The sequence below is a fragment of the Corapipo altera genome, unplaced genomic scaffold (genome assembly GCF_003945725.1).
Source record: "Corapipo altera isolate COAL_440 unplaced genomic scaffold, ASM394572v1 267, whole genome shotgun sequence".
Classification (NCBI taxonomy): domain Eukaryota; kingdom Metazoa; phylum Chordata; class Aves; order Passeriformes; family Pipridae; genus Corapipo; species Corapipo altera.
Genome location: NW_020884970.1, coordinates 725,096 through 747,565, shown reverse-complemented (window position 1 = coordinate 747,565; position 22,470 = coordinate 725,096). Strand labels below are relative to the sequence as shown.

At 45.2% G+C, this 22,470-nt stretch overlaps 1 protein-coding gene across 4 annotated transcripts in view; it reads right to left on the bottom strand.

Annotated features, from left to right (window-relative positions):
* The window catches only part of TSNARE1 (t-SNARE domain containing 1), a 473,885-nt gene extending 456,051 nt beyond the window's left edge, over positions 1-17,834 (bottom strand). For 3 of the 4 annotated variants that reach the window (XM_027665127.1, XM_027665131.1, XM_027665128.1), the window contains exons 1-2: positions 17,784-17,834; positions 1,433-1,526 (exon numbers count right to left, since the gene is read on the bottom strand). The gene's annotated coding sequence lies outside the window, so the exon portion shown is untranslated. The remainder of the gene's footprint in view (positions 1-1,432; positions 1,527-17,783) is intronic. The other variant, XM_027665129.1, reaches the window with a different exon arrangement.
* Positions 17,835-22,470: the final 4,636 nt, after the last annotated feature.

The following is a 22,470-nucleotide window of genomic DNA, read 5'->3' as shown; positions in this document are numbered from 1 at the left end:
CAATATTTAATGGAGAGCACGCGCTGGAGAGAACTTGGAGGGAAAAAGCAAAGGACACATGGAATCAAGTCAGGATGGAGCTTGAGATAAGAAAATAAGGGTTAAATGTCAGTGTATTTCTGAGTACAATATTCTGATAGCAACATGTTTGTCAGAAAAGACTTGGGCCAGTTCTTCTGGTGGCCTTGAGGAGACACCTCGGAGGGTACCAGATGTCTGGGAAAAGATTCAGAAGGCAAGGCCTTATCACTGAGCCCCAGCACTAGTAACAAATAGGGGGAAAAAAGCCACAAATAAAGATGTATTTTCAAAATAATAGCTCAAATCCACTTGCAAGGAGTGGGATTTAATAACATTATACAGCATTTAAAGAAAAATGCCAGCAGTAGGAACTCATTAAGCCCTGTATGGGGAACAGCAGCAAAAGCACTGCTTCATCCACAGCCATGCTGGGCTTGTCAACAGAAACGGGGCCACCATGAGCTCTGGGGCCACAGGGAGGTGCAGTCAAGGCTTATGTTCCTCTTTCCTGTTAATCTCATTAACCTCATATTTACTCTGTTGTTGGTAATTACTCAGAACATTAATAGGCATAATTTATGCATATTATTTACTGAATATTACAAATCTCTTTAGCTGTGTCTATGAAACGGGGCTGGAACACGCCAGTGCTCTACAGGCTGTGGAAATCGAGGTAGAAAAATTAAAAAAAAAAAAAAAAAAAAAACTTCTTAGGGACTTGTTTCCAAGATTTCTTCAATAAATAAAGATAACCAATTGATTCAGATAAATACGTAAAACCCTTTGTGTTTTCAAATTCTAGAATAACATTCTAAAAGGAGGAACAGACACCAAGCCAAAAAATACCCAAGGAAAGACTTATTTCCTCCTATTAAGCTGGAGGACACAAAACAACTATTCTTGGCACGATAAAAACGACCCTTAACGATATTCCAGGTGAGAAAAACAGATGCAGCTTAGGAAAACTATTTCTGCTGTTAAAGAACTCCATAGGTTTTCCAGACACAGCCTGTTACACCTTGAAAAATGGGACTTTCACTGACCATCTGTTCCCAGCAGAGAACATCCAGGAACACTCTGGCCAGAAAGCCCAACTCAAAGTCAAAACACAGTGAGTGTGGGACATCTCAGAGCTTAATGACCAGCCAAGGTCGGGACCCAGGGGAAGAATTTGGGTGGAGATGACCCCATATTAACCTGTCAAAACAAGGAAACACCATCCAGAGGCGAACACCTGCCAGTGCCGAGCCCACAACGTTCCTACACACCCACCCCAGAGGTTGGGTCTACAACACTCAACATCGCCTCCAATGAGATGAAGGGACACGGAGACAAACAACCAAAATCAAATTTTAAAAAGCCCTGAAATGAGAAGGGTTATCAAGGAAAGAAAACAGTAAATATCTCTCACCCGTAATTTTACTCCCTTGTGTTGTGGAGCCGCTCGTTCAGCACTGGACAGCAAAAACCCAACAGAGCCAAGGCACAGCTCAGCAGTGTTGTTTCTGTTCAGATAAAAGGGGGAAAAAAAAAATAAAATCAGAAGTGAAAAGCACACACAGGCCTTTATGTGCTCTGTTTCCTCCAGTCTGAAGCTCGGGGATTCCCAAGACTGAGGTTTAGTCTTTAGATTCAACTGCCTTTGGGAGTTTTCACACCCCATGAATTTGTTAAAGAAACATATACATATATTAGGCAAGCTTTGCTTTTGGCCTACACAATGTCTGTTGACAATGTAACACATGCAGAGAAAAAGAAAACAAAAACAACCCCACCTCTTCCTTTTAATTTCAGGGTGCAAACATTAGGGGATGCCCAGTGAAATGCAGCAAGTAATTTTAATTTTCTGCAATTCATGATTTCACATCATTGTCATTTCCCCTGTTTTGTGTTCTCATATTTTATATTCAGTATTAGCCAGTTAAAACAATCTGTCAGCATTTTTTCCTACATTTCCCACAAAAAGAAAGCCTGTGCAGCTAAAGGGATTGCCAAGATGGAATCACACAACTGGGACAACCAAGTGGACCCAACACCGGACTTTTCAACATTCCCAGGGATGGTGATTCCACCACTTCCCTGGGCAACCTGCTCCAAAGCTTGACCACCCTTTCCATGAATAAATTTTTCTCATATCCAACCTAAACCTCCCCTGGTGCAACTTGAGGCTGTTTCCTCTCCTCAGGAACAGCATCCATAAGGATCCAATACCTCAGATAACTCTGGAGACTCTAATGATATAATAAACCCATTTCCCACACACACTTTCATCGCCCTTTTTTTTTTTATTGGTCCAAATTTGGAAACTAATGTTTCAGAAGGAATTTAAGATGCTTTTAATGTAGCTTATTATGCTTTAATAAAAAAATAAAATAGAAAAGAAGAAAAAGAATGGCTTAGGTAACTCAGGTAGAGGCACTTTTACACTGTGTAAAGTTAGGAAATAAAAGTATTTTTACAGGCAATTATTCCTCAAAGAAAGTGTTTTAATCAAACTGCTGATATTTTTGGCTTATTTTAGTAGGAGAAGCATCATGACACAAGACTTAGCCTCCCAGACTAATGATCAAAGCTTTCTAATCCCTCCTCGTGATGGGATGGTGGAGAAAGTCAAATTACATTGGATGACACTGGGGCTGGAGAGAGCAGCAAAAGAAGGAGCTCCTGCCCTGAGCTTTCATACCCTGAGAAAAACCACCCAATTACCCTTTCCTCCTCTTTGATGAACACAACCTATTTCAACACCCTCAAAAGCCAAGGGCAGAAGCTCCAACACATGGGGAAAAATAATCATTAAGAGCCTTTAAGTTAAAGTACAGCACCTGGCGCCAGCTTTCAAAGACGGGGTAAATAAGCAAGACCTTTAAATTTTAAGGTGTTGCTCAGCAACACCTTCTCCTACTACATCACACACATCCCTTCTTCCTCATTATTTCTCTGGCCAAAAGTCAAAATTCCCTTTCCCAAGAGACAAACTTTGCTCTAGAGAGAGTGATGAAACTCCCACATCCAACTAACTCAGGAGCAATCCACATCTCCATCCTGGAGACCTTCCAAACATCCAGACACGGTGTGATTTCTCAAGGAGGCAGCTTTCCCTCTCTGTAATCACTGTACATATAAAGAGTGTGCACCATCACCACAGAGAGGGAGGACTCCTTGTACAAATCCTATTCCTCCTCTAACACATACCTGGAAATGTTCAAGGCCAGATCGGACGGGGCTTGGAACAGCCTGAGAGAGTGGAAGGTGTTTTTGGTGGAACAAGAAGAACTTTAAGGTTCCTTCCAACCCAAACCATTTCAGGACTCCATGATCTAAGGATATGAAGGACCAATCTACTGGGTGACATCTAGACATTGGCAGCTCAACAAAGTCTATGTATTGACATCCAACAGTCATGGGAGGGGTTTTTTTCTGGGTTTTGTGGATGTATTTTGGTTTTCTTTTGGAAATCAATTAGAAAAATGTAAAAGCAGGAGATATCTGTTTGGTGCACAGCTCCAATACATATCAACCTGCTCTAGTGCAAGACTGCTCAGTCCCCTTGTCTGACGAGTGTCATCTCAGCATGTTCAGAGTCCCAGCACAGCACAAGCAGCAGAGGATCATAGAATCACATAATCCTACAGTGGCCTGGGTTAGAAGGGAACTTAAAGTTCATCTTGTTCCATGGACAGAGCCACCTTCCACTAGACCAGGTTGCTCAGAGCTCCATCCCTCCAGCCCTGCCATCACCTACGTGGGAAAGTCACTCCTTGACCCCCTGTATTGCTTCCCGTGTTCCACCAAATTCCCAGAATTCATCAAAGGAGCAAAATTCAGCAAGTTATGTAGAGCAATGCTGGGAGCTGCAGTTAACTCTTTTAATCTGATGGATTATTCCTTCCATTTGTAAAAAAATCCCAACCAAAACTAATACTCAGGTGATCCATTGCAATTTAAGATAGGGGGTGGGGGCGGAGAGGAAATTTGATTTGTCTCAAGTGATCTCACCTGGAGCAATCCTGCTCCAAATGAGAACAGCATTATTTTTCCAGCACACAGAGTCTAGCACTGAAATCTCAGGTTGTTCATGGCTCCTAAGGGAAGAGTTTCTATCACCCTCATGTAGCCTTGGGTCAAGTGTTTTTAAACTGCCTGTACAAGCAAAAAAATCAGTAACCATTTACATTTTCCAGAACAAGCTAAGCCATGAAACAGCCCATCCTGCCACACGAGGATTCAGGTCCTTAAGAAGAGAAACCTAGTTGTCCAGCATTCCAGAAATATCCATATTATGCCCATCTTCCAGAGCACACCTGGGAGGATGAAAATCAATACTGAAATGATCAACACGTGCTACGTCGTGCCCGTGACTTCTCACTGCCCCATCTTCTCCTCATCCTCCCACCACGTCCATCCCACAGATCTGTTTCCCTCTCCGACCCTTTCTCTGGTGGTTTCTCCACAGCAGGATCTCTCCTCCGTGTCCCTCTCGGCATTCTCCACCCAGGAATGCAAGAGGGACACAATCCTTGGTTGGCACCCGCAGGAACAACTCCTTTCCAGAGAGGAATTCATGACAGCTCTGCCTACCTGCAGGTTTTGGGGGTTTGGGGTTTTTTTTAAGCTCTGGTGGATATAACTCACATGATGTCAGTACAGGAATATCACACTAAAGAGCTGGAAAGTAAGGGGCGGGTTTTCCTCGTTTCTATGGTTATGAGCAATTTTAATGACCAACCTAAATAAAAAGGCTGGAAGAGAGAGAAAGTAGGAAGGAGTGAGGTGGGTGTTTAATTTTGATTGACAAGACAGAGCAGAACTAGTTAAGATCTGTCAAATGCCTGCTGAGGATCACAAATCCTCAGCACACTGTACAGCAGACAGAATTGGTCTAAATGCACAGCTTTACAAAAATACTTCTTACCTGGTGAGATCAGAGTTCATCATTTCAGTCTCCCCACAAAAAGCAGCTGATGTCATAACCAGCAAAGGAGACAAGGTAGGGCCAGAAAAAATATGGGTTATTATTTTTTTCTTATTTGTGAGATTTTTAAATGTTAACAGGCTGCAATATCTTAACTTTTGTACCTGGACACCATATACATACATACATACATATATATATATATGAATAGATAATGACATCATTCTCAAGATTGTTAACTACCAAAACAACAATTTTAAAGGTATTATCAAATGCATCACTTTGGAATCAAATCTGCATCACATTAAATGCTGTATAAACACAGAGTAAGGAGATAATTCCTGCGTTAAAAAATTTAAAATAGGAGATTGAGTGCAGAAAATATTGAACATAGATTGGATGGGAAATATATCTGGAAAGACAGAAACACTGGCATGACAGTCAGCTGTGAGGTTCCCTGAAGATATACCAGCAAAAAACAAGGAAAATTAGGAGCATCCCTACAAATGTTCAAGGGTGAGAGCCTCAAGAGGGAAGAATGGAGGGATGGAGACTTGGAGCATTTCAAGGTCAGGAGCTGAGTTTCTTGATGCCAGAGGGAAGAATCAACATCCCAATGAAGCACAAGGCAGCATGAGAAGGGCTCTGGAAGAACCAGCAGCTTGGATTTAATGCCAGAGAGGTGCAGGAAGCAGCAAAGGACAAAGAGGATCCAATATGTGCCCGAACCAAACTAGGAAGATGTTTTTCTTTTACTCCCTCAGCTCTGGTGAGATCCAAGAGGGACACACTGATCTTCACAGGGCTACACACTCATGAGCTCTGTTATTTTATCAACTGCTGTTTGACTTTTAAGGAGGGAATAACCAGGCAAGGGAGGATGGGGATACAAATGAGGGAAGTCAACAGCTCCTGAGATTCCTGCCAACAGGATCTGCACTTAAAGCATGCAGTTTTGGCAGAGAACATCCTCAAAATTTGATATTTAAAAGTCTTTTGGTGTTGGAATGTATAATTAAAGGATACAAGTGAATTAAGATCTGATCAACACAAACTTATATCGAAGTCAGAATGTGTTCCCACAAAGTCTCAGTCACCTGCTTCTTCCATGCTCCATTGAAAGAATGAAAAATTAGCTGCTAACTACTTTTATTTCCACTCAAAATCATCCCTCTCCAGCCTCCAAAAGGTACAAATTTGTAACAACATCCAAGAGCTAAAAAAAACCCAAACAAACTCCAAAGCTCACAAGAAGTTGTACCATGACAATAAAACAACAACAACAAAAAAGAAATTTATATTTTACTGATTTCTTATTTCAAGGTCTCCAACAGCCAACTTGTCCATCACCAACTTGAAAAGTCAAAGCAGCACAGAATCATCTGGCACAATCTCATTTTTTCTCAGATAATGCCTCGAAACCTCCCAAACCATCTCTGCAGCCACCAGAGCCACCTCTTCCTTGGAAAGCACCCAGGAACCACTTGCAAATGAAATCCAACTGAATTTATTGCTCCTGCAACCCTGGAAATTTAAGCTACAGAGGTGACGTGACATTTTGTTTCACCAATGCTAATCTAATACCTTTTTAAAGGTGCGCACGTTTCACCCTGTTGGCTCCCAACACTGAATTCCCAGCTCTGCTGAGCTCCAGGATAAATGAGCCGAGCGCGCCCCGCGGGCGAGATCCTTCGCTGTAATCTTTATTCCAAACACAGCCTTGGAAGCACTGCCAAAAATCACCCTGAGGTTTGCTCTTAGGATGGCAATTTGCATCTCAACATTTTGCTGCAGAGCTTTCCCCACTGTCCCCGCTATTATTTTAATGCTGGGCTGTGGGCGGCCCCCTGAGCGGAGCACACTAAAAATATTCCTGCCTTTCCTCACCGGCTCCACGCATGACCACTGGCAAAACTGGGAGTGGTGGCATCCACCCGCCTCTCCAGGACCTCCAAGGAGCTAAAAAAAAACGTGGCAAGAAGCAGAAAATGTATGGATGGAGGACGGAGGAATGCAGCAGGTGAAGGAGGAAAGTCGCAGGAAGAGTCAGTTTTACCGCCAAGGAAAGCGGGAGGTTTATCCGAGCACAAGATGTGGGAAAACACATTAGGAGGTAATAAAGGTGAGGGAGGCATTGCCTGGGATGTGAATTTAAGATGCTGCTGAATATCATGCTGAATTTCAGATGGTCTCTTCACAGAGAGAGGGATCAGACCTTGTAATGGGCTGCCCAGGGAGGTGGAGGAGTCACCGTCCCTGGAGGTGTTGAAGCAGAGCCTGGGAGTGGCACTCGGTGCCATGGGCTGGGTGCCAAGGTGAGGTTGGGTCAAAGGTTGGACTCGATCGTCTCAGAGGTCTTTTCCAACCCAGCTGATTCTGTGAAAGAAACCTCGTGCTCAGAGTAGGAGTGACACCGGGTGAACACCAGCACAGCCTGATTCATGCCCCAGAAGGGAGATCCCGATCCCACCGGCAGCACCACGTTGATGACACAGCACAGGAAAAAACATGGATTGCAGGTTTTTCTACGCCCTCCTCCCCCCTCGCCCAGTAAACCCCAGTCTCAGAGGTTGTAATTACTTTTGGCAAGGTGTGAACAGGTCTGGGAAATGAAGCTGAGAAGTGGAGCTATTTATGAGATGCCGCGTGGGGAGACGGCATCGGAGCAACCAAATCAGCAAGTGCAAGGTCACCCTTGTCTACTTAGAAACTGCAAAGTGATCCAGGCAGCCAAAATAACCACTCTCAGTCTGCCCAGGATGGTAAGTTAATGGAAATGGAGTGTGGTGAACCACCAGAGGACATTACTTCAACTACAAGGGCTTTATCATGGAGTTGGTGGGTTTTGAGATAAGGTCCATTGAGATAACAACCACTCATGACAACTATTTGCCTCTCTGGGGTGTGGGACAGGAGCAAGAAGGACATCAGGTCCATAAGTCTCCCTCCACCAAAGCTGTTGTAGAGGGAGGTAGCCAAGGGGCTCCCATCCCTGGAAGTGTTCAAAGCCAGGTTGGATGGGGCTTGGAGCAATCTGGGCTAGTGGAAGGTGTCCCTGCCCACGGCAGAGGGTTGGAATGAGACGGTCTGAAAAGTCCCTTGCAACCAAAACCGTTCTAAGATCTGCAAGTAAAAGATCAGTGGAAACCACTCATCACCTTACCCCAAAAACCACCCCTTGCTTCCAAGGAATTAGATTTTTGCCCTGACCCAGGAAGAACCACAGATTTTGACAAGGAATGTCCTTTCTGCTGGCAGAGAAAAGCAGCAAAAGCCAAACCTTCCCAGCAGAAGGGTCTTGCAGCCTGATGGGGCTGAAGAAGCCATGAAGGAACCACCAAGGAAAACACTAAAGCTCTTTCTGGTCTTACCAGGAGCCAAAGGAAAGAGGGATGGTCAAAGCCAGGAGGTGAGGGGAGTGCCCTGGAGACAGGAGGACCTCCAGGCTGCTTTCTGCACACTCTCTTTATATTCTGTGTCCAAATGCCTCACAAACAGGAGGAGAACACAGAGCTCTGCTTCCAAGTATGAGATTATATGAAATTCTAATTAATTTTTAAAAGGATGACAAGCACAGTGCAGTAGGAAAGAAACTGGCCAAGCAGACAGGAGCAAGCCTGCAGACCTCAGAGCCTGTGGGACATCTCTATATATGAAAGGAAACAAAGGTACGTCTGAATAATGTGCAAGGAAAGCAGAAAAAGAAAAAAAAAGAAAATAAAAAGCAGACCTTGGTTTTCATGCACAGGGAAAGAGGATCCTGGCAATTAACCTGCAAGTATTTCCACGAGGGGAAATAAAAACCAACACTGAATTGAAGTCTCTTCCGTTGCCCTGTGTTTGGGTCAAAGGAGAAGAAACCAGAGAAGTTGTGGATGCCCCATCCCTGGAAATGTTCAAGGTCAGGCTGGATGATGCCCTGAGCCACCTGGTCTAGTGGAACGTGTCCCTGCCCATGGCACAGGTTGGAACGAGATGATCTTAAAGATCTCTTCCAAACCAAACCATTCTAAGATTCTGTGAAACACATCTGCTTGAGGCTCTAAAGATGGTCATCAGGAAAATATCTGCAGCAACACTGTCAATTTTCTTTTTCAAATTCAAAGGCATCCTGGTTTACTTTAATACCACAGTCCTGTTAACACCATGTGCCTCTCCAAGGGACCAGTTTGGGCACTTGGTAAGGACTGAAATCCATTATATTTTTAGAAGAACAACCCAAACCTATGAAACTTCCCCAATCAATACTCAAGAGGGCTTTGCAAAGCACACAGTTGCTTTCTAAAATGTGTCAAAAAAGCTTAGGACAGCACTTCTGGGGCTTCAACACCCACATTTTGCCACCTACTGCCATGTTTGAGCACTTGCTGTTAATGGAAGCTGAAGGTCCTTGACACTGAGAAATCAAAGCAGGAACATGTAGTAGCATCAACATAATTTAAGTACCACTATTTTAATATTTTTGGGGTTTTTTTCCTTATTTATCATTAGGAAAAGTAGATTTAGTAAAGTGACTTGATTTTTCACCCTCACTACAATTCTGGATATGTTTAAAACCTGCCTGAGATGCTACTTTAGAGGATGGGGAGCATCAGGAGATTGGGTACAGTTATGAGTGTTCACCATGGCCTGACCCTGCCTGCACCAATCCAAAGACTGGAATTTTCAATTCTCTAAAACAAAAGCCACGACAACAGGGCATAAAAGCAAACAAAACAACACCCATTATTATTTTAAATATGTGAATTTTATATATATGACTTTATGCACTATAACAGAGAAATTAACTGATTTTTAATAATATACATATATTTGTAAGTTTAATTTCTCAGTTTTTGACTGGCCATCCACTACCTGCAGAGTATTTGATGGGACTGACATTGGGGTCTCTCCAGCAGCAACAGGCACTCGGGAAGAGAGCAGCTGGGGAATACATCAGGCAGAAGACAGAAGACATCAAAACATTTGGGAAAGGTGAATCACATCTCCAGCTATCTAACGGAGTGTTTAAACTTGTATAAATCAGGTATTTTAGAAATTAGGAGGTTCTCATGAGAGCCTAGGAAGCTAATAGTGTCACAAGGGATCACAAATCAGTTGTTTAGTGGGGGAAAAATAACATGAAAAGCTGTATTAAGGTTTAGCTCCTGATTCACTTTGCAAGAATGAAAACCCGAAAATGTTCAGCTTCCACAAGAAAATCTGATATATGCAGTGTTCTATTGAACAAGGTGTTACCCAGCAAAGTCAGACCATTCCTGCAGCCTCGTTGACCTTCCTCATCTCTAAACAGATACGCAGCAGGGATTTTTTCTCCTCTCTCCTAAATTAGAAGAGCTTGGAGCATAAGGAAAATCTCCAGGCTGGGATATGGGATGCTGAAAAGCATTTGTTAATAATTCAGCTCAAACATAATTGCAATTATGTACAGTTGGTTACAACCACTGCTCCCTCTGGTCCTGAAAACCTCCCATCCCTGGAAGTGTCCAAGGCCAGGTTGGATGGAGCTTGGAGCAACCTGGTCTAGTGGAAGGTGTCCCTGCCCATGGCAGGGGGTTGGACAAGATGATCCTGAAGGTCCCATCCCAAACCCAAGCCATTCCATGATTCTATGATTCTGAACTTTAAGCTGCTATTGCACAGCTTGCAGACCCAGTAAGGCATCATCCAAGTCTTCCCCAAACCACCCAAGACCTTTTTCTCCTCTAAGACACCTCAAAATTTGGGCACACAAGCTGGACAGGCACCACCATCACATGAGGACTGTGGTCTTAGTCAAGGAATGGCACATGCTGGTAAATCATAGAATCCCAGAAAGGTTTGGGTTGAAAGGGACCTTAAAGATCATCCCATTCCACCCCATGCCATGGGCAGGGACACCTTCCACTAGCCCAGGTTGCTCCAAGCCCCATACAACTGGCCTTGGACACTTCCAGGGATGGGGCAGCTACAGCTTCTCTGGGCAACCTGTGCCAGGGCCTCCCCACCCTCACAGGGAAGAATTTCTTCCTAATATCCAATGTAAACCACCCTCCTTCACTTTAAAGCCATTCCCCCTTGTCCTACCACAAATAATATGGGAATTTCAAGGGAAGGGAAAGAAAGACTAAGGAAAAAAGCATTCCTGGCTGTGTATGCCTCCATGCCAGGGCTCCTGAGCAAGCTGCTCATATGGGATTTTTGACAAAGCAGCCATTAATAGCAGGTTTGGGAGTTCCCTCATACCATATTTGAGTCTCTGACATCTCACACAGCAAAGAAATGGGTTAAACCAAAAATTTGGGTCACAACACCTCCAAATCTGCCTGGGTTTTTTCCACATGTAAGAAAATAAGGGAGGCACCTCCCTCCTCCACGCAGAAGCATCACAAGAAGATTCATTATAAATGGAAAAAAAAGCAACAAGTCTCAGCAATGAGCGGGACCAAAACCTCTCATGGAAGAAAAAAATGTTTTATTTTGCAGAAATAAGGACTATGGCAACAGCTTTGGGATTAAATCCTACAGCACGGCTGTCTCCTGCACTCCTTTACTCCATGTACCAGCTGATGGAGGAATCCTACAAGGGGAAAAAAAATACATGGCCAAGTTATTCAAGACTAGAATCACAATAAATGTGCACAGCAAGGGGAAGGAGGACAAATAAAGTCCTCAATAACCTCAAAAAATCGTATTTTTGCAACTCCTGGCTTTGCAGGGGGAGGAGGACAAGAACAAAACAAATGCTACACAATGAAGAGCATAAAACGTTTTGCAGTTATTTTCTGCTTTTATTTAGGGAAGAGATGACAGGGAGAGGGAAGAAATCACCACCTAACCCAGTACAAGCATTTATTTTAGAAAAAAAAAGGCAAATTTGCTAAAAGAATGTAACTATAGGTATTGCAGCCTGGTTTGACTTCATTCAAGGAGAGGCTGGAAAATATTTTCTGGATTTGGCTTGGAGCATCCCAGCAGATGAGCAGCCAACACACCTCAAGTGCCCTTGGGAGAGTTTTTCCCCACAGCTCTGCATCCCAGCAAAAAAAAAACATTAAAAACCACCTACTGATACACCAGTTCTTCTTATTTTTTGTACCTATCTTCAGAATATATTTAAAAAAGCAACTGATCACCAATGCAATCTTCGCTTTTTTAACGGAGCTGCACATAAAACAGGCATGAAAAAAAAATCCATCCTGCCCCTTTTTTTTTTTTTTAAGTTACATGCTATTTTTTTCACCATCAGAAACACTGCAAAGCAGGGACGTGCCCATGCATTGCAACAAAGAGATGGCACCTGCCTACTGAATTTCCTGACTAGTGACACTATGAAGAAAAAGGGTTTTAAATAGAAACCTCCCTGCAAGTGTTAAATCAGATTAATTTAACTCTTTTGCATTATTTTAATCTTCCATGCCACTGTTTGCAAGGCAAGTAGAAAAAAAAATAGGGAGTAGGATTCTTATCTCACCCATATTCCTTTGGAAATAAAGTGCATTATTAAAAGCCACAAATAACCCTTCTGACAGCAAAAGACACACACTTCCAGCTCCTTTGGAGAAGGAAAAGAGCACAAATTTTCTAGGAAGCTTTCTGGGCACTCAACATCAAGTGATGGGCACAAGCTTCCCTCCAGCCTTGCAAATCTTAACACCAAAGTAAGTTTGTGGCCACAGTTTGTACTTGTACGTGTCAAAAAGTCTGCTGCAAAATAAAATGCAGTTGGAAAGGTTGGTGATGACACTGTAGGACAAGTTGCAGGATTTCCTCCCACCCCAAGAACCACCACAGAGGCACATCCCAATACTTGAGTTGTGAGTTAAGCTCATGTTTAAGGAGCTGGGGTATATTTAGACCGAATGGATCATGCTGTAGGCAAATGCACACGTTCTAACATCAGAGAATGGTTTGGGTGGGAAGGGACCTCCTAGATCATCCAGTTCCAACCCACTGCCATGGGCAAAGACACTTTCTACTAGACCAGGTTGCCCCAAGCCCTGTCCAATCTGGCCTTGGACACTTCCAGGGATGGGGCAGCCACAGCTTCTCTGGGCAACCTGTGCCAGGGCCTCCCCACCCTCACAGGGAAGAATTTTTTTCTAATATTGAATCTAAATCTACCCTCCTTCAGCTTGAAGCCATTCCCCCTTGCCATATCACTTCAGGTCCTTGTCCAAAGTCCCTCTCCAGTTCTCTTGGAGCCCCTTTAGGTACTGGAAGGGGTTCTAAGGTCTACCTGGAGCCTTCTCTTGTCCAGTCTGAACACCCCCAGCTCTCCCATCCAGAGCAGAGGTTCTCCAGCCCTCTGATCATGTTTGTGGCCTCCTCTGGACTTGCTCCAACAGCTCCATGTCCTTCCTGTGCTGGGGACCCCAGAGCTGGATGCAGTGCTCCGGGCGGGTCTCACCAGACCAGAGCAGGGGGGCCAGAATCCTCTCCCTCTCCTGCTGCCCACACAGCTTTGGATGCAGCCCAGGACACAGCTGGTTTCTGGGTTGTGAGGGCACGTTGTCAGCTCATGTCCAGCCTCTCATCCACCAGCACCACCAAGTCCTTCTGGGCAGGGCTGCTCTCGATCTGTTCATCCCCCAACCTGGATTGACACCACGGGTGGAAACACATGACCAACCATGTCCTGGGTGGAAGGACTGAGTCAGTCAGTCAGTCATCCATCCATCCATCCATCCATCCAGTCTCACAGGGATCAGACACAGACACACAAGTCCCTTCCAGAGCAGCCTTTGCCCTGATGACAACTCCAACCCTATATAAAACACCTTTAGAGGCTCCTCCTGCCCACCCAGAACCCTCTGGTGTCATGGATTCCCTCACTCTCCTGCAGCACCAGCAACTCTCAGAAGGCCCATTAAAATCCACCAACCCACCTCGCTTCCCAAGCCAGCTGAAGTGTGGGAAGGAGGATAACAAAGATGGGAAAAGTAAATTAGACTTTTTTCAACAGTTCATTCCATTTCCATCGAGCAGAATGTGTTCGTGGCACAGGCAGGGAATCGAAAACATTATTTTTATCTTGATATTATTTACCCTTTCACACTTGCTATTTAAAAATCCCTGAAATCTCTGAAGAACCAACAATTCAAAATACCATTTGATATATATATTTATAAGCAAGGGGAAGCACGGATTCATTCATTTTAAGCTTGACTCCTTCTTTCTTTTTTAATTAGATTTGAAGTGCTCTAATATCAATGTGCAGATTTCTCAAGACACAGAAGTATTTCTCCTCCTCTCCAAGTAAAGATTCTCCAGGTCCAGAGAAGACTTGGAGACCTGGTCACACCTATGAGGTGCATAAGGGGGAGTAAATGATGAGAGGTTAAAAATATTTTTAATTAAAAAATAAATAAATCAAGAGAGTTGTGAGAAAAGGAATGACATTTCCTGCACAAGAGAGGATGGGAATAAAGGACTTTAATATTGAAATCTCTGTTCTAGTTTCTGTAGGAATCTCAGCTAAATAATGTGCAATCATAGAATCATGGAATGGTTTGAGTTGGAAGGGACCTTCAAGATCATTTAGTTCCAACCCCCAGCCATGGACAGGGACACCTTCCACTAGCCCAGGTTGCTCCAAGCCCTGTCCAGCTGGCCTTGGACACTTCCAGGGATGGGGCAGCCACAGCTTCTCTGGGCAACCTGTGCCAGGGTTTCACCACCAAGTCAAGTCAGGAGGAAACAGGGATGGAGATCCAGATCAGAAGCCTGGATGGAAGCAGGACATGTGGCTGCACTGCTCAGCCTCTCCCATGTCCATCAAAGCCTCATCAGTGGTGGTTGGGCTAAGTCTTAATTGCATTAATAAACACAAACAAATCAGCAAGGTGGGAGGCTCTGGAGAGAGCAAGAGGGGTTATTTATTGCTTGGCTGCTCACTGGAAAGTGGGAATTAGCACATTTAGCACCCTGGAAAAAGTCCAGAGACCAACTTGGAGATGAGATGGAAAAGGATGTTGTAGCTGGCGAAGACGGTGGTGCAGGAATGAATCAAGGAGTCAGACAGCACCTGCCCTGAGTCAGTGGGGATTTAAAGACCTGAACCACCTGTCTCCATACCATGGAGAGGGAACTTTCACAAGGGCATGGAGTGGTAGGACAAGGGGGAATGATCTTAAGCTGAAAGAGGGTACATTTACATTAGATGTTAGGAAAAAATTCTTCCCTGTGAGGGTAGAGAGGCCCTGGCACAAGTTGCCCAGAGAAGCTGTGGCTGCCCTACTCCTGGAAGTGTTCCAGGCCAGGCTGGACAGGGCTTGGAGCAACTTGATCTAGTGGAAGGTGTCCCTGCCCATGGCATGAGGTTGGAACTGGATGATCTTGAAGGTCCCTTTCAACCCAAGCCATTCTGTGATTCCATGATTAGTACCCTAGAAGAACTCTAGAATCTCAACCTGGAGTTGAGATGAGTTGGAAAACGACGTCACAGCTGGTGAAGATGGTGGGGCAGGAAGGTACTGAGGGGTCAGAGAGCAGCTGGCCCAAATCATCGTGATTTAAAGACCTGTATTGGCACCTTGACCACAACAACACAGAGACCACCAAGGCAGGATGAGACACTGAATGTTCACAGCCCCACTGCAAAGGGAAATACCAGCCTGGAAAAGGGGATAAATGCTGGATAAAATATAAACCTTATTGCTACAGAATAAAAAAAAAAAAATGGAGTGAGAGGAACCTCCATATTTTAGTCAATCCTTCCCAGCCCACACCACAGAGCCAGTAAAAATTCAGGATTCAGCAGGAGGAAGCACAAAGCAACCCTTGAGGCCACCACCCCACGCTCGCCTTATCCCGGGGTTTACAAACAAACAACCGCTTGTTTCCACAGCACTTCCAGACATGAGGATCCACCTCGAGCTCCAAATGTCACAGAAAACTCCAAATGCAAAAAAGTAGAGGCTTTGCAGCACATTTTCACTGTGCTGGTGGCAGAATGAAACGTGCTTTTAGGTTTCCCAAACCCTCTGCTTTTTGATTTGCACACAAAGGCACCGAGTTCTGTGGGAACAGGAGGTTTTCCCTGGAAAAGTCCACCCTGGTGCCAGATGCCGGAGGTTAATTGTACCACGCAGCTCAGGGGAGCTTTTATGAAAAGCTTCCAACCACAAACAGTTTTTAAAGTACAAAAGCAACCAAAAAAAAGTTTCTGCAGTCGAGGACCGCTGCAGAAAGCGGTGCTTTGTACTTTTAAAAGTGGTTTTACTTCCTCTCCTTGTACTTCCACATCCATCCCACTGCTTCAAACTTCCTGACTCAGCCTGGAAGCGGGAAAAAATAGTAAATAAACATCATTATACCCTCTGTTAGGTTCAAACTCAGCCTGTGAGGTTACAACACAGTCACAGAACAGTTCCCAACGTTGTCGTAGTGCTGGAGGTTGATAAATCAGGGTTTCACTGTGTGGAACAAGTGTGAACCAAGTGGTAAAGTGGGTGCAGAGACATCCCACCTTCACCTGGTCACCGGTGACATGGGACACAGCCATGGGACACAGCACCCTTGGTATGTGTGTCCCTCCCTGCTCACAGCCCTGGACAAGGCCAGCCCTGCCCCCAGATTACTGTCACACACACAGCCTTGGGCAAGGGTAGACACAGTCCCTGATTGCCACACACACACACCCTGTGTCCCCATGTCACACACTCCCTGTGCCAGCCCTGTCCCCATGTCACCATGTCACACACACACATACACACACACACACACCCTGTGCCAGCCCTGTCCCCAGGTCACACACTTACACCAACTGCCAGCCCAGCCCTGGCCCCATGTCCCCAGGTCACACACAACACACGCACCCTGTGCCAGTCCTGTCCCATTGTCACAAAGTTACACCCAGTGCCAGGCCAGCCCTGTCCCACTGTCGCACAGAAACACAGTGCCAGCCCTGTCCCCCATGTCACACACACAGTGCCAGTTAAGCCCTGTCCCCAAGTCCCCATGGCACACACCTGTCCCTGTACCAGACTCAACCTGTGCCAGCCTTGTCCCCATGTCATACACACCTCCAGTGCCAGCCCAGTCCTGTCCCATGCCCCCAGGTCACACACACACACACCTGTCCCCATGTCACACCCCTCAGTGCCAGCTCAGCCCTGTGCCCATGCCCCCAGGTCACACACACACCTGCCCCCATGTTCCCATGTCACACTCACCCCTCTCATGCACACTCCTGTCCCCGTGCCACACGTACACCTGTCCCCATGTCACACCCCCTGTGCCAGCCCAGCCCTGTCTTTACAGAGAGGGTTATCAGGCATTGGAACGGCCTACCCAGAGAAGTGGTGGATTCACCATCCCTGGAGGTTTTTAAAAAGAGATTGGACGTGGCCCTTAGTGCCATGATATAGTAATTGGAGTTGGATCAGGGGTTGGACTTGATGATCTTGGAGGTCTTTTCCAACCCAATCTATTCTATGATTCTATGATTCTATGATTCTATGTCCCCAAGTCCCCAGGTCACACACAAACCTGTCTCCGTCTCACACAGCCCTTGTGCCAATGCTGTCCCCATGTCTCCATGTCACACCCCCGCGGTGCCAGCCCAGCCCTGCCCCAATGTCCCCAGGTCACACACACACACACACACACACCCCTGTCCCCGTGCCACACGCACACCTGTCCCCATGTCACACCCCCTGTGCCAGGCCAACCCTGTTCCCAAGTCCCCAGGTCACACACAAACCTGTGTCCATGTCGCACACTCGCTGTGCTAGCCCTGTCCCCGTGTCACACCGCCCCTGTGCCAGCTCAGCCTTGTCTGTCTGTCTGTCTGTCTGTCTGTCTGTCTGTCTGTCTGTCTGTCCTCGCGCCCCGTGTCCCTCCGGCCGGCCCGGCGCGCGCCCCTCACCTGCCGCCGCGCGCCCGTCACCGCCGGCACCCAAACATCACGTGACCGCCGCGGCCCCGCCCTCCCCATACCACGTGACCGCCCCTCTCCCCCCCTCTTGTAGTCCTCATCCAACGGTACCGCCGCCGCCTGCCGCCACTGTGGACTACAGCTCCCAGGGTGCATCGCGGCGCCGTGTCCCTCCCCTTCACCCGGCCACCAATGGGAGGAGGGAACGGCCCAGATGGGCACCGCCCACGCTCAACACCTCCCGCCTCAGGGCGCGGCCGCGGCAGCGCCTGCGGAGGCGCTCCAGAGGGGTGGTGTTTGTTTCCACCTTCCTCGTCGTCACGGTCCTCCTCCCTTCCCAACCCTACGTGGGGAACCCCCAGGAGCAACTGAGGGAGCTGGGAGGCTTTAGTGTGCAGAAAGGAGGCTCGGGGGGACCTTATCACTGTATAACTCCCTGACAGGAGGGGGTAGCTAGATGGGGGTCGGGCTCTGCTCCCAAATAACAAGAGATAGGACGAGAGGAACCGGCCTCAGGTTGCACCAGCGGAGGTTTAGATTGGATATTAGGAATAATTTCTTTACTGTGAGAGTGGTCAAGCATTGGAACAGGCTGCCCAGGGCAGCGGTGGGATCCCCATCCCTGGAAACGCTTAAAAAAAGTGTGGATGTGGAACTTGGGGGCAGGATGTGGTGGTGAAATCCCCATCCCTGAAATTGCTCAGATAACTTGTGGATTTGGGACTTAGGGACAGGGTTTAATGGTGAACTTGCAGTTCTTGGTTAATGGCTGGACTCAATGATCTCTTTTCTAGCCTTAATTTATGATTTTCTCGCAGGTCTGTGCCCTCCTTTGTAGCCACACAGTGGCCCAGCATACCACACACAGAAATAAATAAAATAAAACCCACTGACTCTCTGCCACTAAAGCCACTAATTCTCTTTGAAACACCACAAACTGCAGACTGAGACTGGAGATTCACCAAAAAAAAAAGTGCTTTGATGCAGCAGTCCAGGATACAACTGTACCTGGGAGGGGTTTGCTTTTTTTTTGCGAAATGACAGCAGCTTTTACGTGGTGGTTGGCTTCACAAAAGGAGTTATAAAGAGGATTTTCTTGATAGAGCCTTTAACCAACAATTCATTTTAACAAGGACTTGGCAACCCAGCTGCCTATTCAGAAATGTAGTTCTGCACCAATGGCCCTGCTAAAAAAAGCTTTAAAAGGGCTGAGGGGCCACCTGAGCCTCCATAAACTTCAGGGTTTTACAGCACTGAACTGCTATCGGAGCAGTTTCCTCGATCTTTTGCTGCATTGATAATCATTTATTTCTGTGGACTCTGAAGAAAATCCCTTAGGAGAAAGGACATAAAAACATACTGATAATGGAATACAGCTGTCTGCTTGTTGTCTGCAAAATCTTCAGCTGCATGTACAACACACTGTGTCTTGCTGGGTGGTTTGGTTTTTTTTTTTGTGGAGAAGGAAGAGCGGGCTAATCCTGCAAGAATCACAGATTACACTTCAAAAACCATTGTGAAAAATTAGCAATAATTTTCGGTACAAATCATATTTACCATCAGCACGAGCCTCATGGAAGTAAATAAGAAAAGAAATATATAAACACGTGTCAATATAAAACAGGCAAAGTGTTGCAAGGGGCAGCAACCATAAAAATTACAGTGAGATAAAACTCATGTGGCTGCTTCGGTTTGCAGGCTGCATCTTGCTGGTTTTGCATTTTGGAGCTGAAGAAATACTGCTTAATCAATAAGTGTATTATTCACACAATAATAATGTTTCATGTTCTCCTGGGACATTTTTCTTCCGAGGAATTTGAGCTTTTCCAAACCTTCCTATTCCATGCAGCAGGGCTGGTCCTTGTTCTTACCAGCTGCTTATTGATCTGTTACAGCTTTTAGAGGGAGCAAGGATGGGGTTTTGGCACGGGGTGGAATTCAGGTCTTTTATATCGTGCGTCATCGAGATGTTGCTTTCTCTGAATTTAAGGGAAAAATGCCAAATAATTAAAAGCTTTGTTCCATCTCGTAGCAGTAACATCTATAAATCTGATAAATATCCAGCCAGCTGTATGGGGACCAAAAGCCCCAAGGGCCAAAATTTTATTGAAACACTTCACTCTTCACGTTTGTAATCCTTCAAGGGGAGGAGGTGGCCCCTTTACCACGTGCTGTCTGACAATTCCAAGCAATTTCATCCCAGGGTGAGCGAAAGGCACGGAGGTCAGGCCTGTGTAGCTGGAGGAGTTTGGCAAAGGTGACTTGGGGGTGAAGTTGTCGGTGAGTTCCTGCTTTGGAAAACTGCCCTGATCCTTCTCCAAAGATGAAATGAAAGATCTCTCCCAGAATTTAAATGAACTCAGCAGTGGTGTTCACACCTCATCCCTGCTGGGATGATTATCCAGTTGGGCTCACTGTGTCTTCAGGGAATTTATTCTGCTGTTTGGAAGGAGTTTCCTTTTGGCTCACAGGTTTGTTTTGTGAATCATCTTAAATCATAACATTTTAATAGCTGTGCTATTAAAGTATTTTTAGAAAGGTTATCCTGTTGTTCTCTCAGTTACTTTTTTCCTAAACTGTGTGTATTTGGCTTCACTGTAACAATTTGTGTGACACCTTATTATATACTTACAAATAACCCAGTGGGGTTTCATTCCTATTAAATACTGTGGGATTTTCCACAAAGCAGGAGAACACACACAAAAAAAATCATATGAAAAGTAAAGGGCTTTTTTAATTTATTTTTTTTTATGTTTTTAACATAATTTTAAAAATCAAAACTACAATTAACTTCTGTTTTGGATTGACTGGAAGCATTGATAGGTTCAGGAAAAGAGAGTTAATTAAATAGCATCTCACAAAGTGTCAGTGACTGCTTAATTCATCCCATTAGCACCCAGTTGCTCTGTCACTCCCAATATCCATGAAAACACAGCAACAAAACCATAAGGGAAGAACAAAGAGCATCTTATCTTTGGGATCACCTGAAGGAGAAAGCCTAAATATTTGTCTGGAGTATGTACAACTAAATTTCTCCATATTTTAAAAAGGTCTAGGAATTATTGATTTAGAATAGCTTTTCATCTCTGCTTAAGGAGCCTCCACTTAAAAAAATAAAATCAAACAAACACAAAAAAACTACCCAAAAAACCAACAAATCTTGTTTTCGGAAGTTTCTTTATTTACTCCAATTTCTTTCAGATCTCAATGAGAATTCCCCCCTTCCTTCTCATGTTCCTACCTCCTTTTGCTATTTTTCCCTGTTATTTTCAGTAATTGGTATTGGTTTTTTTCAACTGGGGTTGTAGCTTTCCTGAAGGGCGCTAGACAAAAAAAAAGTAGCTTTTTTTTTTTTTTTAACAGTGCTTAACTTTGCAATCCTGGATTAATTGGACAATCGCACAGTTGGAAGAGTGTTTTCTTCTTTGATAAAAATACTGTTTTCCTCTCAAACGCATTATACACCAAAGCAGTCAACTGCAAGGAGCACAGCAACAAATACAAGTTGGCCTGAATGCTTCACAAAAAACAAGGCTGATTCTTATTTCCTATTCCCAGACATCCATGCTGGTGACCTGAGATTCCCTGAAAACGGCACAGCTCGGAGGGCTCATCACAGCACATTCCTGTGTTGTTACCTGTGAGCAATTTAATAAAGAAGATATTATAGCAACAATAAAAGAAGGCTGGAAAAAAAGCCAGCTAATCCCCCAACAACCTTATTTCAGTCTATTTAAAGTCCAAGGGAGACTTGAATTCCAGGACTGAGCAAATTCTGGCGTAAAACAGATGTTTTCGTCAAGCGCTGCAGTGATAACTCTATGTGTCCTGAGCTGGTGAGTACCTGGCACGTCACAGGGAGGAATCACGAGCCATAAAGAAATCATTTTCAATACTTCGTGCCTTCCTGCATCAGTTACATCTGGATACATCTGCAAAAGCTGTGGATTTTAGTGGCATTAAACCTGGATTTCTCAAATCGCTGGATTTGACCCTGCCTTTTCTAGAAACGTCTTGTTGCATCTGAATTAGGAAAATAAAAGCCCCGAGCCAAGATAAAAAACTTCGTCTCCCAGGCAGTGATAAGTCAATCACCCCATCAATAAAGCGTGTCCAATGCTCTCAGTAATCCCAGCGATCAGCTTTGCTTATGGAAGCTGGAGATATTAAGCCGAGCTCGGAGCAGGGATGACAAGTGGCAGTCGAAAGCGATGTTGACAGAGCTAAAGGAGCCCACGCTGAGAGCAACAGATGTAACACAACAGCGAGGGAATGAGGCTAAACCAGGAAAACTTGGAGGTCGGAACAAATCCCTCATCCCACTTAACTCCATGACAAAACACCGCTGATCTTTTGCTCGGTTCAGTGATGGTGCACTTGGATAATCAGGAGGGAAAATTGGTGGATGCAGAGGAGCAGTGGTACAGGAGTTGTTGGAGTGAAGGATGGAAGGAGAGCAGCACAGAGACTGAACTGAGGAGATTCCAGCTCTGGAAGTCTCAGTGTCTTGTTCTTCCCTATGAGTTCTTCCCCAAGGCTGGGGTTGGATCAGCTTGGAGCAACCTGGTCTAGTGGGAGGTGTCCCTGCGCATGGCAAGGGGTTGGAAATGGATGATCATTAAGGTTCCTTCCAACCCAAACTGTTCTAGGACATCTAAAGGCATGAAAGTATCCAGAA